Raw genomic sequence first — 17685 nt, forward strand, 5'->3', positions numbered from 1 at the left:
GATATTTCAACGACGTCTCGACCACCACAAATTCTCATAATCAAATCAATTGTAGTTTGCAGCAAAATTATGAAATAGTATCACATATGTGCCACCACAATGACACAAAAAAAAAAAAAAAAAAAAACTAAAGATGTCAAGTTTTACAAGTTACAAGCTACGACTTACAATGAACATTCTCCAAGTGTATATATTATTTCCAAGTAAATATCACGCGTTTCTGAGCGTTGCCACGTTGAATAGACCAATCGGGATGCATAGATGCTCTTAGATCAACTAGAATTTATTTAAATTAAGCTAGCTTACAAATAGTATTGTTTTTTTAGACAGATAGATTAGACAACTTTTAATTTTAGATTCCACAATAATACAGGAGTGGATCCTTTTCAGTGAAAAAAAAAATTGAATAGTGTCAAGTGTTTAATCTAACCATTTATTGTTTTCTCTCTCATATTTATTTTTTATCCCATTTATAGAATTAAAGGCATAGTTATTATAACCGAACCGGTAATCAATCCCGTCATATGATCGGATTACTAGTTCAACCGTTGGGTCACTAATTCACCCGGTTAACTCGGTCAATTAAAAAAATATAAAATTATATTAATAAAATTGAAATAATGTCTTAAAACTTAAATGCGAGTCTTACAAACATTGATAATCAAATATCAAGTCTTAAACATAACTAATAATCTAAAAGAAGAGTTAATAAACTAGTTTCTAGTATAAAATATGTTCTCAATTTAAATCAACAAGAGCAAGTTAAAGATAACACAATCATTAAATCAAGTTCAAGGGGTGAGCTCAAAGTCAGCATCAACATCTTCATAGGACAAGTCTTTAAAATAAATAAATACATCATATAAGTTTCTCCAAATGAAGGAGAGATTCTAAAATCAAAATAGAAAAAGAAAGTCTTTTTTACTGTCTTCCAGATAGAACTTTTGCTCACTGAGAAGTGCTGGAACCTGCACCTGAAAAACACATACAAAGCAATATAAGGAATGCAAAAATAGAGAGAACAAATAAAGCAATTAGATCAAATAGCATATAGATACAATTATTCAACAAGACAAACCAAATACAAGATACACACCCAATCAATACAAACAAATGCAAATGATGCATGTCTGCCATATGGCCAATGAGCTTACATGTCGATTATACAGCCAAACTCGACATGTCCGGTAGCAAAGCCTGTACAGTCCCTCGATGCACGCATCCCCAAGAGGTATTCACTTCCCTTAGAGGAATCATCCGAAAAGGTCTAAGTGTCCGGCCATATCTTGCAATGGAGAGTCAACAAAATCTCAAATCTCAACCCGGAGTATATGGGGGTGAACTACTGCATTTACCCAGGTAGTTCTAATCTCAACCTGGAGCAAGTGGGATGACCCACACCCTTGCATCTATCCAGGAAGGTATCATTCTCAATCCAGAGTAAGTGGGGGTGAACCACACCCTTGCATCTACCCAAGGAGCTCAAATATCAACCTGGAGCAAGTAGGACTGACGTAAGCGGAAATTGGCAGATTAAGAATTATTTAGAAAAATGGTGTTGCAAGTACAGTTCTTAACCGGCAAAAATCTACTTATCAATTTAGAAAAGAGTTGTCACAAATTTTAGAAATAAAATACTGGGAATATGAGTCATAGGTCGTCTCCCAACGAGTTGCAGAAAGATGTGCTATTTTATCAATCAGAGGTTTTCCAAATGGGTTTTTTGAGTTTGATGAACAGAAAATTAAATTAGAGAATTTATGATTTAAATAAAAATCTTGACCGGGAGAAGATTAATTGGAAGTTCTATCCTTGTTGGAATTTTGTCAAGATCAATTAATAATTAGTCATTGTTTTCATTTAGTCAACCCTCAACGAATGAAGGAAAGTCAAATTAAAAGTCAACTGGTGCACGAAATTGTGATCTCAATTGCGCCAACAACTTGGTACGCACAATTGTAATATCACTCTTTTTCACAACTTCGCACAACTAACCAGCAAGTGCACTGAGTCGTCCAAGTAATAAACCTTAGGTGAGTAAGGGTCGATACCACAGAGATTGTCGGCTTGAAGCAAGCTATGGTCATCTTGTAAATCTCAGTCAGGCGGATTCTAATGGTTATAATGGTTTTCGAATATGAAGATAAATAAAGCATAAAATAGAGATAGAGATACTTATGTAATTCATTGGTAGGAATTTCAGATAAGCGCATGAAGATACTGTGTTCCTTCTGAATCTCTGCTTTTCTACTGCTTTCATCCAATCATTCTTACTCCTTTCCATGGCAAGCTGTATGTAGAGCGTCACCGTTGTCAATGGCTACTTCCCATCCTCTCAGTGAAAATGGTCCAAATGCACTGTCACAGCACGGCTAATCATCTGTCGGTTCTCGATCATATTGGAATAGAATCCAGTGATTCTTTTGCGTCTGTCACTACGCCTAACACTCGTGAGTTTGAAGCTCGTTACAGTCATCCCATCTTAGATCTTACTCGGAATACCACGGACAAGGTTTAGACTTTTCGGATCTTAGGAATGGCCGCCAATAATTCTAGCTTATACCATGAAGACTCTGATCTCACGGAATGGGAGGCTCAGTTGTCAGGCAAGGCAACCATGCATCGTGGGTCACGAATCCAAGAGATACACACTCTAGCTTTCGCAGGTAGAACGAAAATGTTTGTCAGGTACGCATTCATAAGTGAGAATAGTGATGAGTGTCACGAATCATCACATTCATCAGGTTGAAGTGCGAATGAATATCTTAGAATAAGAATAAGTATGAATTGAATAGAAAATATTAGTAATTGCATTAATACTCGAGGAATAGTAGAGCTCCACACCTTAATATATGGTGTGTAGAAACTCCACCGTTGAAAATACATAAGAACAAGGTCTAGGCATGGCTGAATGGCCAACCTCCCCAAATAGCATGTGAATACGAAAATTCGGGAAAAGGACCCCAGTACAATAGTAAAAAGTTCTATTTATACTAAACTAGTTACTAGGATTTACAGAAATAAGTCTAAGTGCAGAAATTTACTTCTGGGGCCCACTTTGGTGTGTGCTTGGGCTGAGCTTTGAGCTTTACATGTGCATAGGCTTCTCTTGGGGTTAAACGCCAAGTTGTAACGTGTTTTTGGCATTTAACTCTGGTTTGTGACATGTTTCTGGCGTTTTACTCCAGAATGCAGCATGGAACTGGCGTTGAACGCCAGTTTGCGTCATCTAAGCTCAAATAAAGTATGTAATATTATATATTTCTGGAAAGCCCTGGATGTATACTTTCCAACGCAATTGAGAGAGCGCCATTTGGAGTTCTGTAGCTCCAGAAAATTTATTTCGAGTGCAAGGAGCTCAGAATCCAACAACATCTGTAGTCCTTTTTCAGCCTCCTATCAGATTTTTGCTCAAGTCCCTCAATTTCAGCCAGAAAATACCTGAAATCACAGAAAAACACACAAACTCATAGTAAAGTCTAAAAATGTGAATTTTTCATAAAAATTACTAAAAACATCCCTAAAAGTAGCTAGATCCTACTAAAAATTACCTAAAAACAATGCCAAAAAGCGTATAAATTATCTGCTCATCACAACACCAAACTTAAATTGTTGCTTGTCCCCAAGCAACTGAAAATCAAATAGGATAAAAAGAAGAGAATATACTATAAATCCCAAAATATCAATGAATATTAGTTCTAATTAGATGAGCGGGACTTGTAGCTTTTTGCTTCTGAACAGTTTTGGCATCTCACTTTATCCTTAGAAGTTTAGAATGATTGGCATCCATAGGAACTCAGAGTTCAGATAGTGTTATTGATTCTCCTAGTTAAGTATGTTAATTCTTGAACACAGCTACTTTTATGAGTCTTGGTCGTGGCCCTAAGCACTTTGTTTTCCAGTATTACCACCGGACACATAAATGACACAGACACATGACTGGGTGAACCTTTTCAGATTGTGACTCAGCTTTGCTAAAGTCCCCAGTTAGAGGTGTCTAGAGCTCTTAAGCACACTCTTTTTGCTTTGGATCACGACTTTAACCACTCAGTCTCAAGCTTTTCACTTGGACCTGCATGCCACAAGCACATGGTTAGGGACATCTTGATTTAGCCACCTAGGCCTAGATTTTATTTCCATGGGCCCTCTTATCCATTGATGCTCAAAGCCTTGGATCCTTTTTACCCTTGCCTTTTGGTTTTAAGGGCTATTGGCTTTTTTTTTTCACTGCTTTTTCTTGCTTCAAGAATCAATTTCATGATTTTTCAGATTATCAATAACATTTCTCTTTGTTCATCATTCTTTCAAGAGCCAACAAATTTAACATTCATAAACAACAAGATCAAAAATATGCACTGTTCAAGCATTCATTCAGAAAACAAAAAGTATTGTCACCACATCAATATAATTAAACTAATTTCAAGGATGAATTCGAAACTCATGTACTTCTTGTTCTTTTGTATTAAAAACATTTTTCATTTAAGAAAAGTGAAGGATTCTTGGAATTATTCATAGCCTTAAGACATAGACACTAGACACTAATTATCATGTAATAAAGACACAAACATAGACAAACATGAAGCTCAAAAAGATGAAAAACAGAGAGATAAGAACAAGGAAGTTAAGGAATGAGTCCACCTTAGTGATTGTGGCACCTTCTTCTTGAAGGACCAATGGTGTCCTTGAGCTCCTTTATGTCTCTTCCTTGCCTTTGTTGCTCCTCCCTCATAGCTCTTTGATCTTCTCTAATCTCATTCAGAATGATGGAGTGCTCTTGGTGTTCCACCCTTAATTGGTTCATGTCATGACTCAATCCTTCTAGAGAAGTGTTGAGTTTTTCCAATAGTTGTTTGGAGGAAAATGCATCCCTTGAGGCATTTCAGGGATTTCTTGATGATGAGCTTCCTCATGCGTCTCTTGAGATCCATGAATGGGCTCTCTTGTTTGCTCCATCCTCTTCTTAGTGATGGGCTTGTCCTCTTCAATGGAGATGTCTCCTTCTATGACAACTCCAGCTAAGTTGCATAGATGGCAAATGAGATGAGGAAAAGCTAGCCTTGCCAAGGTGGAGGACTTTTCGGCTACTTTGTAGAGTTCTAGAGAGATGACTTCATGAACTTTTACTTCCTCTCCAATCATGATGCTATGGATCATGATGGCCCGGTCCACAGTTACTTCGGATCGGTTGCTAGTGGGGATGATGGAGCGTTGGATGAACTCCAACCATTCTCTAGCCACAGGCTTAAAGTCCAGTCTTCTTAATTGAACCGGCTTGCCTTTTGAGTCTCTTTTCCATTGAGCTCCTTCCACACATATGTCCATGAGGACTTGGTCTAACCTTTGATCAAAGTTGATCCTTCTAGTGTAGGGGCGTGCGTCTTCTTGCATCATAGGCAAGTTGAACACCAACCTTACGTTCTCTGGACTGAAATCTAAGCATTTTCCCCGAACCATTGTAAGCCAATTCTTTGGGTTTGGGTTCATGCTTTGATCATGGTTTCTAGTGATCCATGCATTAGCATAGAACTCTTGAACCATTAAGATTCTAACTTGTTGAATGGGATTGGAGAGAACTTCCCATCCTCTTCTTCTAATCTCTTGTCGGATCTCCAGATATTCGCCCTTTTTGAGCTTAAAAGGGACCTCAGGATCACCTTTTTCTTGGCCACAACCTCATAGAAGTGGTCTTGATGGGCTTTTGAGATGAATCTCTCCATCTCCCATGACTGAGAGGTGGAAGCAATTGCCTTCCCTTTCCTCTTTCTTGAGGTTTCTCTGGCCTTAGGTGCCATCAATGGTTATGGAAAAACAAAAAAGCTATGCTTTTACCACACCAAACTTAGAATTTTGCTCGCCCTCGAGCAAAAGAAGAAAGAATAGAAGAAGAAGAAGAAGATATGGAGGAGAGGGAGAGAGGTGTGGGTTTCAGCCAAGGGGGAGAAGAGAGGGTAGTGTTGTGTGAAAAATGAAGAAGGATGGAGGGATTTATATAGTGGAGGGAGACGGGTTTGGTTTCGGCCATTTAGGGTGGCTTTGGGTGGGAAAGAGATTTTGAATTTGAAGGTAGGTGGGATTTATGGGGAAGAGTGGATGGATGTGATTGGTGAAGGGGTAATGGGGAAGAGAGATTAAGGTGATTGGTGAAGGGTATAGTGTTATTGGATTATGTGAAGAAGAGAGAAGTGGGGTAGGTGGGGATCCTGTGGGGTCCACAGATCTTGAGGTGATCCTGTGAGGTCCACATATCTTGAGGTGTCAAGGATTTCTCATCACTGCACCTTTTAGGCGTGTAAAACGCCCTCTGTATGCAATCCTAGCGTTTAACACCAGATTGATGCTCGTTTCTGGCGTTAAACGCCCAAATGTAGCCTGTTTCTGGCGTTTAACGCCAGCCTGATGCTTGTTTCTGGCGTTTAAACGCCAGACAGCTCTTTTTCCAGGGTGTGCATTTTTTTCTGCTGTTTTTTATTCTGTTTTTAATTTTTGCAATTGTTTTGTGACTCCACATGATCATAAACCTAATAAAACATAAAAGAACAATAGAAATATAGATAAATAAAAATTGGATTGCCTCCCAATTTTAATTATAATTAGAATATCAATGAATATTAATTATAATTAGATGAGCGGGACTTGTAGCTTTTTGCTTCTGAACAGTTTTGGCATCTCACTTTTTCCTTTGAAGTTTAGAATGATTGGCTTCTCTAGGAACTTAGAATTTCGGATAGTGTTATTGACTTCCTAGTTAAGCATGTTGATTCTTGAACACAACTACTTATGAGTCTTGGCCGTGGCCCTAAGCATTTTGTTTTCCAATATTACCACCGGATACATAAATGCCACAGACACATAACTGGGTGAACCTTTTCAGATTGTGACTCAGCTTTGCTAGAGTCCCCAGCTAGTGGTGTCCAGAGCTCTTAAGCACACTCTTTTGCTTTGGATCACGACTTTAACCACTCAGTCTCAAGCTTTTCACTTGGACCCTCATGACACAAGCACATGGTTAGGTACAGCTTGATTTAGCCGCTTAGGCCTGGATTTAATTTTCTTGGGCCCTCCTATCCATTGATGCTCAAAGCCTTGGATCCTTTTTACCCTTGCCTTTTGGTTTTAAGGGCTATTGGCTTTTTCTACTGCTCCTTCTTTCTTTTTTTTTTCGCAAGCTTTTGCTATTCACTGCTTTTTCTTGCTTCAAGAATCAATTTCATGATTTTTCAGATCATCAATAACATTTCTCTTTGTTCATCATTCTTTCAAGAGCCAACAATTTTAACATTCATAAACAACAAGATCAAAAGATATATGCACTGTTCAAGCATTCATTCAGAAAACAAAAAGTATTGTCACCACATCAATATAATTAAATTAAATTCAAGGATAAATTCGAAATTCATGTACTTCTTGTTCTTTTGAATTAAAACATTTTTCATTTAAGAGAGGTGAAGGATTAATGGAATTTATTCATAGCTTTAAGGCATAGTTACATACTAATGATCATGAAATAAAGACACAAAACATAGATAAACACAATATTAAAAACCGAAAAGCAGAAAGAAATAAAAGACAAGGAATGAGTCCACCTTTAGTGGCTTCTTCTTCTTGAAGGACCAATGATGTTCTTTAGCTCTTCTATGTCCCTTCCTTGCCTTTGTTGCTCCTCCCTCATTGCTCTTTGATCTTCTCTTATTTCTTGGAGAACGATGGAGTGCTCATGATGTTCCACCCTTAATTGTTCCACATTGTGGCTCAAATCTTCTAAGGAGGTGTTGAGTTGCTCCCAATAGTTGTTGGGAGGAAAGTGCATCCCTTGAGGCATCTCAGGGATTTCTTGATGATGAGCTTCCTCATGCATCTCTTGAGAACCGTGAGGGGCTTCTCTTGCTTGCTCCATCCTCTTCTTGGTGATGGGCTTATCCTCTTCAATGATGGTGTCTCCTTCTATGATGACTCCAGCTGAGTAACATAGATGGCAAATAAGATGAGGAAAAGCTAGCCGTGCCATAGGTGAGGGCTTGTTGGCTATTTTGTAGATTTCATTGGAGATGACCTCATGAACTTCTACTTCCTCTCCAATCATGATGCCATGAATCATGATGGCCCGATCCATAGTAACTTCAGATCGGTTGCTAGTAGGAATGATGGAGCGTTGAATGAACTCCAACCATCCTCTAGCCACAGGCTTGAGGTCCAGTCTTCTTAGTTGGACTGGCTTGCCTTTGGAGTCTCTCGTCCACTGAGCTCCTTCCACACATATGTCCATAAGGACTTGGTCCAACCTTTGATTAAAGTTGACCCTTCTAGTGTAGGGACGTTCATCTCCTTGCATCATGGGCAAGTGAAACGCCAACCTCACATTTTCCGGACTAAAATCTAAGTATTTCCCCCGAACCATTGTGAGATAATTCTTTGGACTCGGGTTCATACTTTGATCATGGTTCCTAGTGATCCATGCATTGGCATAGAACTCTTGAACCATTAAAATTCCGACTTGTTGCATGGGGTTGGTTAGGACTTCCCAACCTCTTCTTTGGATTTCATGTCGGATCTCCGGATACTCATTCTTTTTGAGCTTGAAAGGGACCTCGGGGATCACCTTCTTCTTTGCCACAACATCATAGAAGTGGTCTTGATGGCTCTTAGAAATGAATCTTTCCATCTCCCATGACTCGGAGGTGGAAGCTTTTGTCTTCCCTTTTCCTTTTCTAGAGGATACTCCAGCCTTAGGTGCCATTGGTAATGGAAAAACAAAAAAAAGCTTATGCTTTTACCACACCAAACTTAAAATATTGCTCGCCCTCGAGTAATAAAAGAAAGAAGAGAAGAAGAAGAAGAAGAAAATATGGAGGAGAGGGAGAGAAGTAGGTTCGGCTAAGTGGGAGAAGAGGGGGTTGTGTTGTGGGAAAATGAAGTAGAATGGAAGGGTATTTATAGGGAGAGGGGGTAGTGTGGATTCGGCCATTTAGGGTGGGAATGGGTGGGAAATTGGTTTTGAATTTTTGGAGGTAGGTGGGGTTTATGGGGAAGAGTGGATGGATGTGAGTGGTGAATGGGTTGATTGGGAAGAGGAGTTGAGGTGATTGGTGAAAGTTGCTGGGAAGTGTGACATGGGAAAGAGTAAAATAGGATTAGGAGAGTGTAATTAGGATTAGGAGGTAAGGTGGGAATATGGTAGGTGGGGATCCTGTGGGGTCCACAGATCCTGAGGTGGTCCTGTGGGGTCCACAGGTCCTGAGGTGTCAAGGAATTCCATCCTTGCACCAAATAGGCATGTAAAATGCCTTGGCACACCATTCTTGCGTTTAAACGGCCATTGGTGCACGTTCTGGGCGTTCAACGCCCATGTAAAGCATGTTTCTGGCGTTGAACGCCAGTTTCATGCTTGTTACTGGCGTTCAGCGCCAGTTTTTCCTCTCTGGGCACATTCCTGGCGTTCAGCGCCAGAATGTTGCTTGTTTCTGGCGTTCAGCGCCAGAATGGTGCTCTGTTCTGGCATTGAACGACGGCCAGATGCACCTTACTAGCGTTGAACGCCAGCCTGTGCGTCCTCCAGGGTGCGAATTTTTTCTTCTGCTGTTTTTGATTCTGTTTTTAATTTTTATGATTTTTTTCGTGACTCCTCATGATTATGTACCTAATAAAACACAAAATAGCAATAAAATATAATAAATTAAAATTAGATAAAATTGGGTTGCCTCCCAACAAGCGCTTCTTTAATGTCAATAGCTTGACAGTGGCTCTCATAGAGCCACAAGGTGATCAGGTCAATGTTGTATAGTTGTCCACACCAAACTTAGAGTTTGGATATGGGGTCTTAACACCAAACTTAGAGTTTGGTTGTGGCCTCACAACACCAAACTTAGAGTTTGGTTGTGGCCTCACAACACCAAACTTAGAGTTTGACTGTGGGGGCTCTTCTTGACTCTGAACTGAGAGAAGCTCTTCATGCTTACTCTCTTTTGTCACAGAGGAATGGCCATGTGCCTTAAACACAAGGTAGTCCCCATTCAATTGAAGGACTAATTCACCTCTATTGACATCTATCACAGCTCCTGCTGTGGCTAGGAAAGGTCTTCCAAGGATGATGCAATCATCCTATTCCTTCCTAGTGTCTAAGATTATGAAATCAGCAGGGATGTAAAGGCCTTCAACCTTTACTAGCACGTCCTCTACTAATCCATAAGCTTGTCTCAATGACTTGTCTGCCAATTGTAATGAGAACAAGGCAGGTTGTACCTCAATGATCCCCAGCTTCTCCATTACAGAGAGTGGCATAAGATTTATCCCTGACCCCAGATCACACAGAGCTTTTGCAAAGTTCATGGTGCCTATGGTGCAAGGTATTAAGAACTTGCCAAGATCTTGTTTCTTTTGAGGTAGAGTTTTCTGAATCCAAGAATCCAGTTCACTAATGAGCAAGGGAGGTTCACTTTCCCAGGTCTCATTACCAAACAACTTGGCATTCAGCTTCATGATAGCTCCTAAGTATTGAGCAACTTGCTCTTCAGTCACATCTTCATCCTCTTCAGAGGAAGAATAGTCTTCAGAGCTCATGAATGGCAGAAGGAGGTTTAATGGAATCTCTATGGTCTCTATATGAGCCTCAGATTCCTTTGGATCCTTAATAGGAAACTCCTTCTTGCTTGAGGGACGTCCCAGGAGGTCTTTCTCACTAGGATTTTCATCCTCCTCCTCCCTTGTGCATTCGGCCATGTTGAGTATATCAATGGCCTTGCACTCTCCTTTTGGGTTCTCTTCTATATTGCTTGGGAGAATACTGGGAGGAGTTTCAATGACTTTCTTACTCAGCTGGCCTACTTGTGCCTCCAAATTTCTAATGGAGGATCTTATTTCATTCATGAAACTGAAAGTGGCCTTTGACAGATCAGAGACTATATTGGCTAAATTAGAAGTGTTTTGTTCAGAATTCTCTGTCTGTTGCTGAGAAGATGATGGATATGGCTTACTATTGCTTAGCCTATTGCGTCCACCATTGTTAAAACCTTGTTGAGGTTTTTGTTGATCCTTCCATGAGAAATTTGGATGATTTCTCCATGATGAGTTATAGGTGTTTCCATAAGGTTCACCCATGTAATTAACCTCTGCCATGGCAGGGTTCTCAGGATCATAAGCTTCTTCAGAAGCTGCCTCTCTAGTACTGTTGGATGCATGTTGCCGTCCATTCAGATTTTGAGAGATCATGTTGACATGTTGAGTCAACACTTTGTTCTGTGCCAATATGGCATTCAGAGCATCAATTTCAAGAATTCCTTTCTTCTGAGGTATCCCATTATTCACGGAATTCCACTCAGAGGTGTACATAAACTGGTTATTTGCAACCATGTCAATGAGTTCTTGAGCCTCTTCAGGCGTTTTCTTCAGGTGAATAGATCCACCTGCAGAATGGTCCAATGACATTTTCAAAAATTCAAAGAGACCATAATAGAATATATCTAATATGGTCCATTCTGAAAACATGTCAGATGGACACCTTTTGGTCAGCTGCTTGTATCTTTCCCAAGCTTCATAGAGGGATTCACCATCTTTTTGTTTGAAGGTTTGTACATCCACTCTCAGCTTGCTCAGCTTTTGGGGAGGAAAGAATTTATCCAAGAAGGCAGTGACCAGCTTATCCCAGGAGTCCAGGCTATCCTTGGGTTGTGAATCCAACCATATTCTAGCTTTGTCTCTTACAGCAAAAGGGAAAAGTATGAGTTTGTAGACTTCAGGATCAACTCCATTCGTCTTTACAGTCTCACAGATCTGCAAGAACTCAGTTAAGAACTGATAGGGATCTTCAGATGGAAGTCCATAAAACTTGCAGTTTTGTTGCATTAAAGCAACTAGCTGAGGTTTCAGCTCAAAGTTATTGGCTCCAATGGCAGGAATGGAGATGCTTCTTCCATCAAACTTGGACGTTGGCTTTGTGAAGTCACCAAGCATTCTCCTTGCATTATTTTTATTATTTTCGGCTGCCATCTCCTTCTCTTGTTCGAAAATTTCTGAAAGGTTGTTTCTGGATTGTTGTAATTTAGCTTCTCTTAATTTTCTCTTCAGAGTCCTTTCAGGTTCTGGATCAATTTCAACAAGAGTGCCTTTATCCTTGTTCCTGCTCATATGAAAGAGAAGAAAACAAGAAAAGAAGAGGAATCCTCTATGTCACAGTATAGAGATTCCTTTATGTTAGTAGAAGAAGAAAGGGGTAGAAGAATGAAGAAGGAGATTCGAATTTTTGGATGAAGAGAGGTGAAGAGAAGTGTTAGTAATTAAATAATTAAATAGAAGAAGAAAAGAGAAGGGAGATTTCGAAAATAATTTTGAAAAAGGATTAGTAATTTTCGAAAATTAAATATAAAATAAGATTAAAATTAAAACATGAAACAATTAGTTAATTAAAAAGAATTTTTTTGAAAAAGGGGTGAGATATTTTCGAAAATTGAAGAGGGAAAAGTAGTTAGGTGGTTTTGAAAAAGATAAGAAACAAACAAAAAGTTAGTTGGTTGATTGAAAAAGATTTTAAAATCAAATTTGAAAAAGATAAGAAGATAAGAAGTTAGATAAGATATTTTGAAATCAAATTTTGAAAAAGATAAAATTTTTGAAAAAGATCAAATAAAAGATAAAAAGATTTAATTCAAAAATTTTGAAATTATTTACTTCACTAACAAGAAACTATAAGATAAGATTCTAGAACTTAAAGATTGAACCTTTCTTAACAAGAAAGTAACAAACTTCAAATTTTTGAACCAATCACATTAATTATTAGTGAATTTTCGAAAATATGATGTAAAGATAAGGAAAAGATTTTGAAATAATTTGAAAAATGTTTTGAAATTTCGAAAAATTGTGAAAAAATGAAAAAGATATGATTTTTGAAAAAGATTTTAAAAAGATAAGATTTTTAAATTGAATTTGACTTGACTTGTAAGAAACAACTATTTTAAAAATTTTTGACCAAGTCAACCCAAAATTTCGAAAATTTGGAGGGAATAAGGAAAAGATATATTTTTGATTTTGAATTTTTAATTATGAGAGAGAAAAACAACAAAAATACTCAATGCTGAAATTTTAGATCAAAACAATGAATGCATGCAAGAATGCTATGAATGTCAAGATGAACACCAAGAACACTTTGAAGATCATGATGAACATCAAGAACATAATTTTGAAAAATTTTTGATGCAAAGAAAACATGCAAGACATCAAACTTAGAAATCTTTAATGCATGGACTTTAACAAACAAAAAGTGCATATGAAAAACAACAAAAGACACAAAACAAGAAAACATCAAGATCAAACAAGAAGACTTATCAAGAACAACTTGAAGATCATGAAGAACACTATGAATGCATGAATTTTCGAAAAATGCAAGAAAAATTTTTAAAGCATGCAATTGACACCAAACTTAAAAATTGACTCAAGACTCAAACAAGAAACACAAAATATTTTTGATTTTTATGAATTTCTAATTTTTTTGGGATTTTTATTAATTTTTTTCGAAAATAAAGTTTAGAAAAACGAAAAAATAAAAGAAAAATTTTTGAAAAAGATTTTGAAAAGAAAATTACCTAATCTGAGCAACAAGATGAACCGTTAGTTGTCCATACTCAAACAATCCCCGGCAACGGCGCCAAAAACTTGGTGTTGTTGCCGGATCAACTTGGTGCTGTGGTTGCACGTAATTGTAATTCAAATAATCCCCAGCAACGGCGCCAAAAACTTGGTGGACGAAATTGTGATCACATCAATGTAGTATTTTTTTGTTGTTGTATGGAATCATTATTATGGCACTTATGTGTGGACACAACTCCGTTCAACTAACCAGCAAGTGTACTGGGTCGTCCAAGTAATACCTTACGTGAGTAAGGGTCGATCCCACAGAGATTGTTGGTATGAAGCAAGCTATGGTCACCTTGTAAATCTCAGTTAGGCAGATTAAATTGATTTATGATGAGTTTGAAAATTAATAATAAATAGAAAATAAGAGGGATAGAAATACTTATGTAAATCAATAGTGGAAATTTCAGATAGGCGTATGGAGATGTTGTGCTCCTCTTGAATCTCTACTTTCTTATTACATTCATCCAATCCTTCTTACTCCTTTCCATGGCAAGCTGTATGTAGGGCATCACCGTTGTCAATGGCTACATCCCATCCTCTCAGTGAAAATGGTCCTATGCTTTGTCACAGCACGGCTAATCATCTGTCGGTTCTCAATCAGGTTAGAATAGAATCCCTTGATTCTTTTGCGTTTGTCATCACGCCCAGCCTTCAGGAGTTTGAAGCTCGTCACAGTCATTCAATCACAGAATCCTACTCGGAATACCATAGACAAGGTTTAGACTTTCCGGATCCTCATGAATGCCGCCATCTATCTAGCTTATACCACGAAGATTCTGTTGGGGAATCTAAGAGATATGCGCCCGGCCTAGAGTAGAACGAAAGTGGTTGTCAATCACGCGCGTTCATAGGTGAGAATGATGATGAGTGTCACGGATCATCACATTCATCAAAGTTAAGTGTAACGTATATCTTGGAATAAGAATAAAGAGAATTGAATAGAAAGTAATAGTAATTGTATTGAAACTTGAGGTACAGCAGAGCTCCACACCCTTAATCTATGGTGTGCAGAAACTCCACTGTTGAAAATACATAAGTGAAAGGTTCAGGCATGGCCGAATGGCCAGCCCCCATGGTCTAAGGACTAGGCGTCCTGAGATCTCTAATACACTAGTAAAAAGTCCTATTTATAATAAACTAGCTCCTAGGGTTTACATGAGTAAGTAATTGATGCATAAATCCACTTCCTGGGCCCACTTGGTATATGTTTGGGCTGAGCTTGATCTATCCACGAGCTGAGGCTTCTCTTGGAGTTGAACTCTGAGTTATGACGTGTTTTGGGCGTTCAACTCCGGATCATGACGTTTTTCTGGCGTTTAACTCCAGACAGCAGCATGTACTTGGCGTTCAACGCCAAGTTACGTCATCAATCTCCGAATAAAGTATGGACTATTATATATTGCTGGAAAGCCCTGGATGTCTACTTTCCAAAGCCGTTGAGAGCGCACCAATTGAATTTCTGTAGCTCCAGAAAATCCATTTTGAGTGTAGGGAGGTCAGATTCCAACAGCATCAGCAGTCCTTTTGTCAGCCTTTTTCAGAGTTTTGCTCAAGTCCCTCAATTTCAGCCAGAATTTACCTGAAATCACAGAAAAACACACAAACTCATAGTAATGTCTAGAAATGTGAATTTATCATAAAAACTAATGAAAACATCCCTAAAAGTAGCTTAAACTTACTAAAAACTACCTAAAAACAATGCCAAAAAGCTTATAAATTATCCGCTCATCATCGATCCCACGGAGATTGTCGGCTTGAAGCAAGCTATGGTTATCTTGTAACTCTTAGTCAGGATATCAATAATTCTCAGGTTTAATTATGATGAGTAAGAGAACATGAAATAAATACTTGTTTTGCAGTAATGGAGAACAGGTTGAGGTTTTGGAGATGCTCTATCTTCTGAATCTCTGCTTTCCTACTGTCCTCTTCTTCAAGCACGCAAGGCTCCTTCCATGGCAAGCTGTATGTAGGGTTTCACCATTGTCAATGGCTACCTCCCATCCTCTCTGTGAAAATGTTCAACGCGCTCTATCACAGCGCGACTATTCATCTGTCGGTTCTCAATCAGGTTGGAATAGAATCCAGTGATTCTTTTGCGTCTGTCACTAACGCCCAACCTTCAGGAGTTTGAAGCTCGTCACAGTCATTCAATCCTTGAATCCTACTCAGAATACCACAGACAAGGTTTAGACCTTCCGGATTCTCTTGAATGCCGCCATCAATTCTAGCTTATACCACGAAGATTCTGATTAAGGAATCCAAGAGATATCTACTCAATCTAAGGCAGAACGGAGGTGGTTGTCAGGCACACGTTCATATGTGAGAATGATGATAAGTGTCACGGATCATCACATTCATCAAGTTTCGGAACAAGTGATATCTTAGAATAGAAGCAAACGTGATTGAATGAAAAACAGTAGTAACTGCATTAATCCATCAAGACACAGCAGAGCTCCTCACCCCCAACCATGGGGCTTAGAGACTCATTCCGTAGAAGATACAATAAGAAACGTGTAAAGTGTCATGAGGTCCAGAAACAATGTCGAAAGGTCCTATTAATAGTGAACTAGTAACCTAGGATATACAGAAATGAGTAAATGACGTAAAAATCCACTTCCGGGATCCACTTGGTGTGTGCTTGGGCTGAGCATTGAAGCTTTCATGTGTAGAGACTTTTTCTGGAGTTAAACGCCAGCTTTTGTGCCAGTTTGGGCGTTTAACTCCAAATTTTGTGCCAGTTCCGGCGTTAAACGCCGGGAATTCTGAAGCTGATTTGCAACGTCAGTTTGGGCCAGCAAATCTCGGGCAAAGTATAGACTATTATACATTGCTGGAAATCCCAAAATGTCTACTTTCCAATGCAATTGAGAGCGCGCCAATTGAGCTTCTGTAGCTCCAGGAAATCTACTTCGAGTGTGGGGAGGTCAGAATCCAACAGCATCTGCAGTCCTTTTCAGCCTCTGAATCAGATTTTTGCTCAGGTCCCTCAATTTCAGCCAGAAAATACCTGAAATCACAGAAAAACACACAAACTCATAGTAAAGCCCAGAAAAGTGAATTTTAACTAAAAACTAATAAAAATATAATAAAAAATAACTAAAATATACTAAAAACATACTAAAAACAATGCCAAAAAGCGTATAAATTATCCGCTCATCACAACACCAAACTTAAATTGTTGCTTGTCCCCACGCAACTGAAAATTAAATAAGATAAAAAGAAGAGAATATACTATAGACTCCAAAATATCAATGAAACTTAGCTCCAATTAGATGAGCGGGACTAATAACTTTTTGCCTCTGAACAGTTTTGGCATCTCACTTTATCCTTTGCAGTTTAGAATGATTGGCATCTATGGAGACTCAGAATTCAGATAGTGTTATTGATTCTCCTAGTTAAGTATGATGATTCTTGAACACAGATACTTTATGAGTCTTGGCTGTGGCCCAAAGCACTCTGTCTTCCAGTATTACCACCGGATACATACATGCCACATACACATAACTGGGTGAACCTTTTCAGATTGTGACTCAGCTTTGCTAGAGTCCCCAATTAGAGGTGTCCAGGGTTCTTAAGCACACTTTTTTTGCCTTGGGTCACTTTTTATTAAATATATATATATATATATATATATATATATATATATATATATTGCTTCAAGAATCAATTTGATGATTTTTCAGATCCTCAATAACATTTCTCCTTTTCCATCATTCCTTCAAGAGCCAACAAGTTTAACATTCTTTAATCAACAAATTCAAAAGACATATGCAATGTTCAATCATTCATTCAAAAAACAAAAAGTATTGTCACCACATCAAACTAATTCAACTAGTTTCAGAGATGAATTCGAAATCCTGTACTTCTTATTCTTTTGTGATTAAAGCATTTTTCATTTAAGAGAGGTGATGGATTCATAGGACATTCCTAGTGGTGGACGAAGTTGTGATCCTCAAAGTTGGACTCTTTGTACTTGTATGAAATTTAATTCGAGATAATAATGGCTCTTGGCTATGTGTGGACACAACTCCGTTCAACTTAACCAGCAAGTGTACTTGGTCATCC

This window comes from Arachis stenosperma, chromosome 6 (genome assembly GCF_014773155.1).
Source record: "Arachis stenosperma cultivar V10309 chromosome 6, arast.V10309.gnm1.PFL2, whole genome shotgun sequence".
NCBI classification, from domain to species: Eukaryota; Viridiplantae; Streptophyta; class Magnoliopsida; order Fabales; family Fabaceae; genus Arachis; species Arachis stenosperma.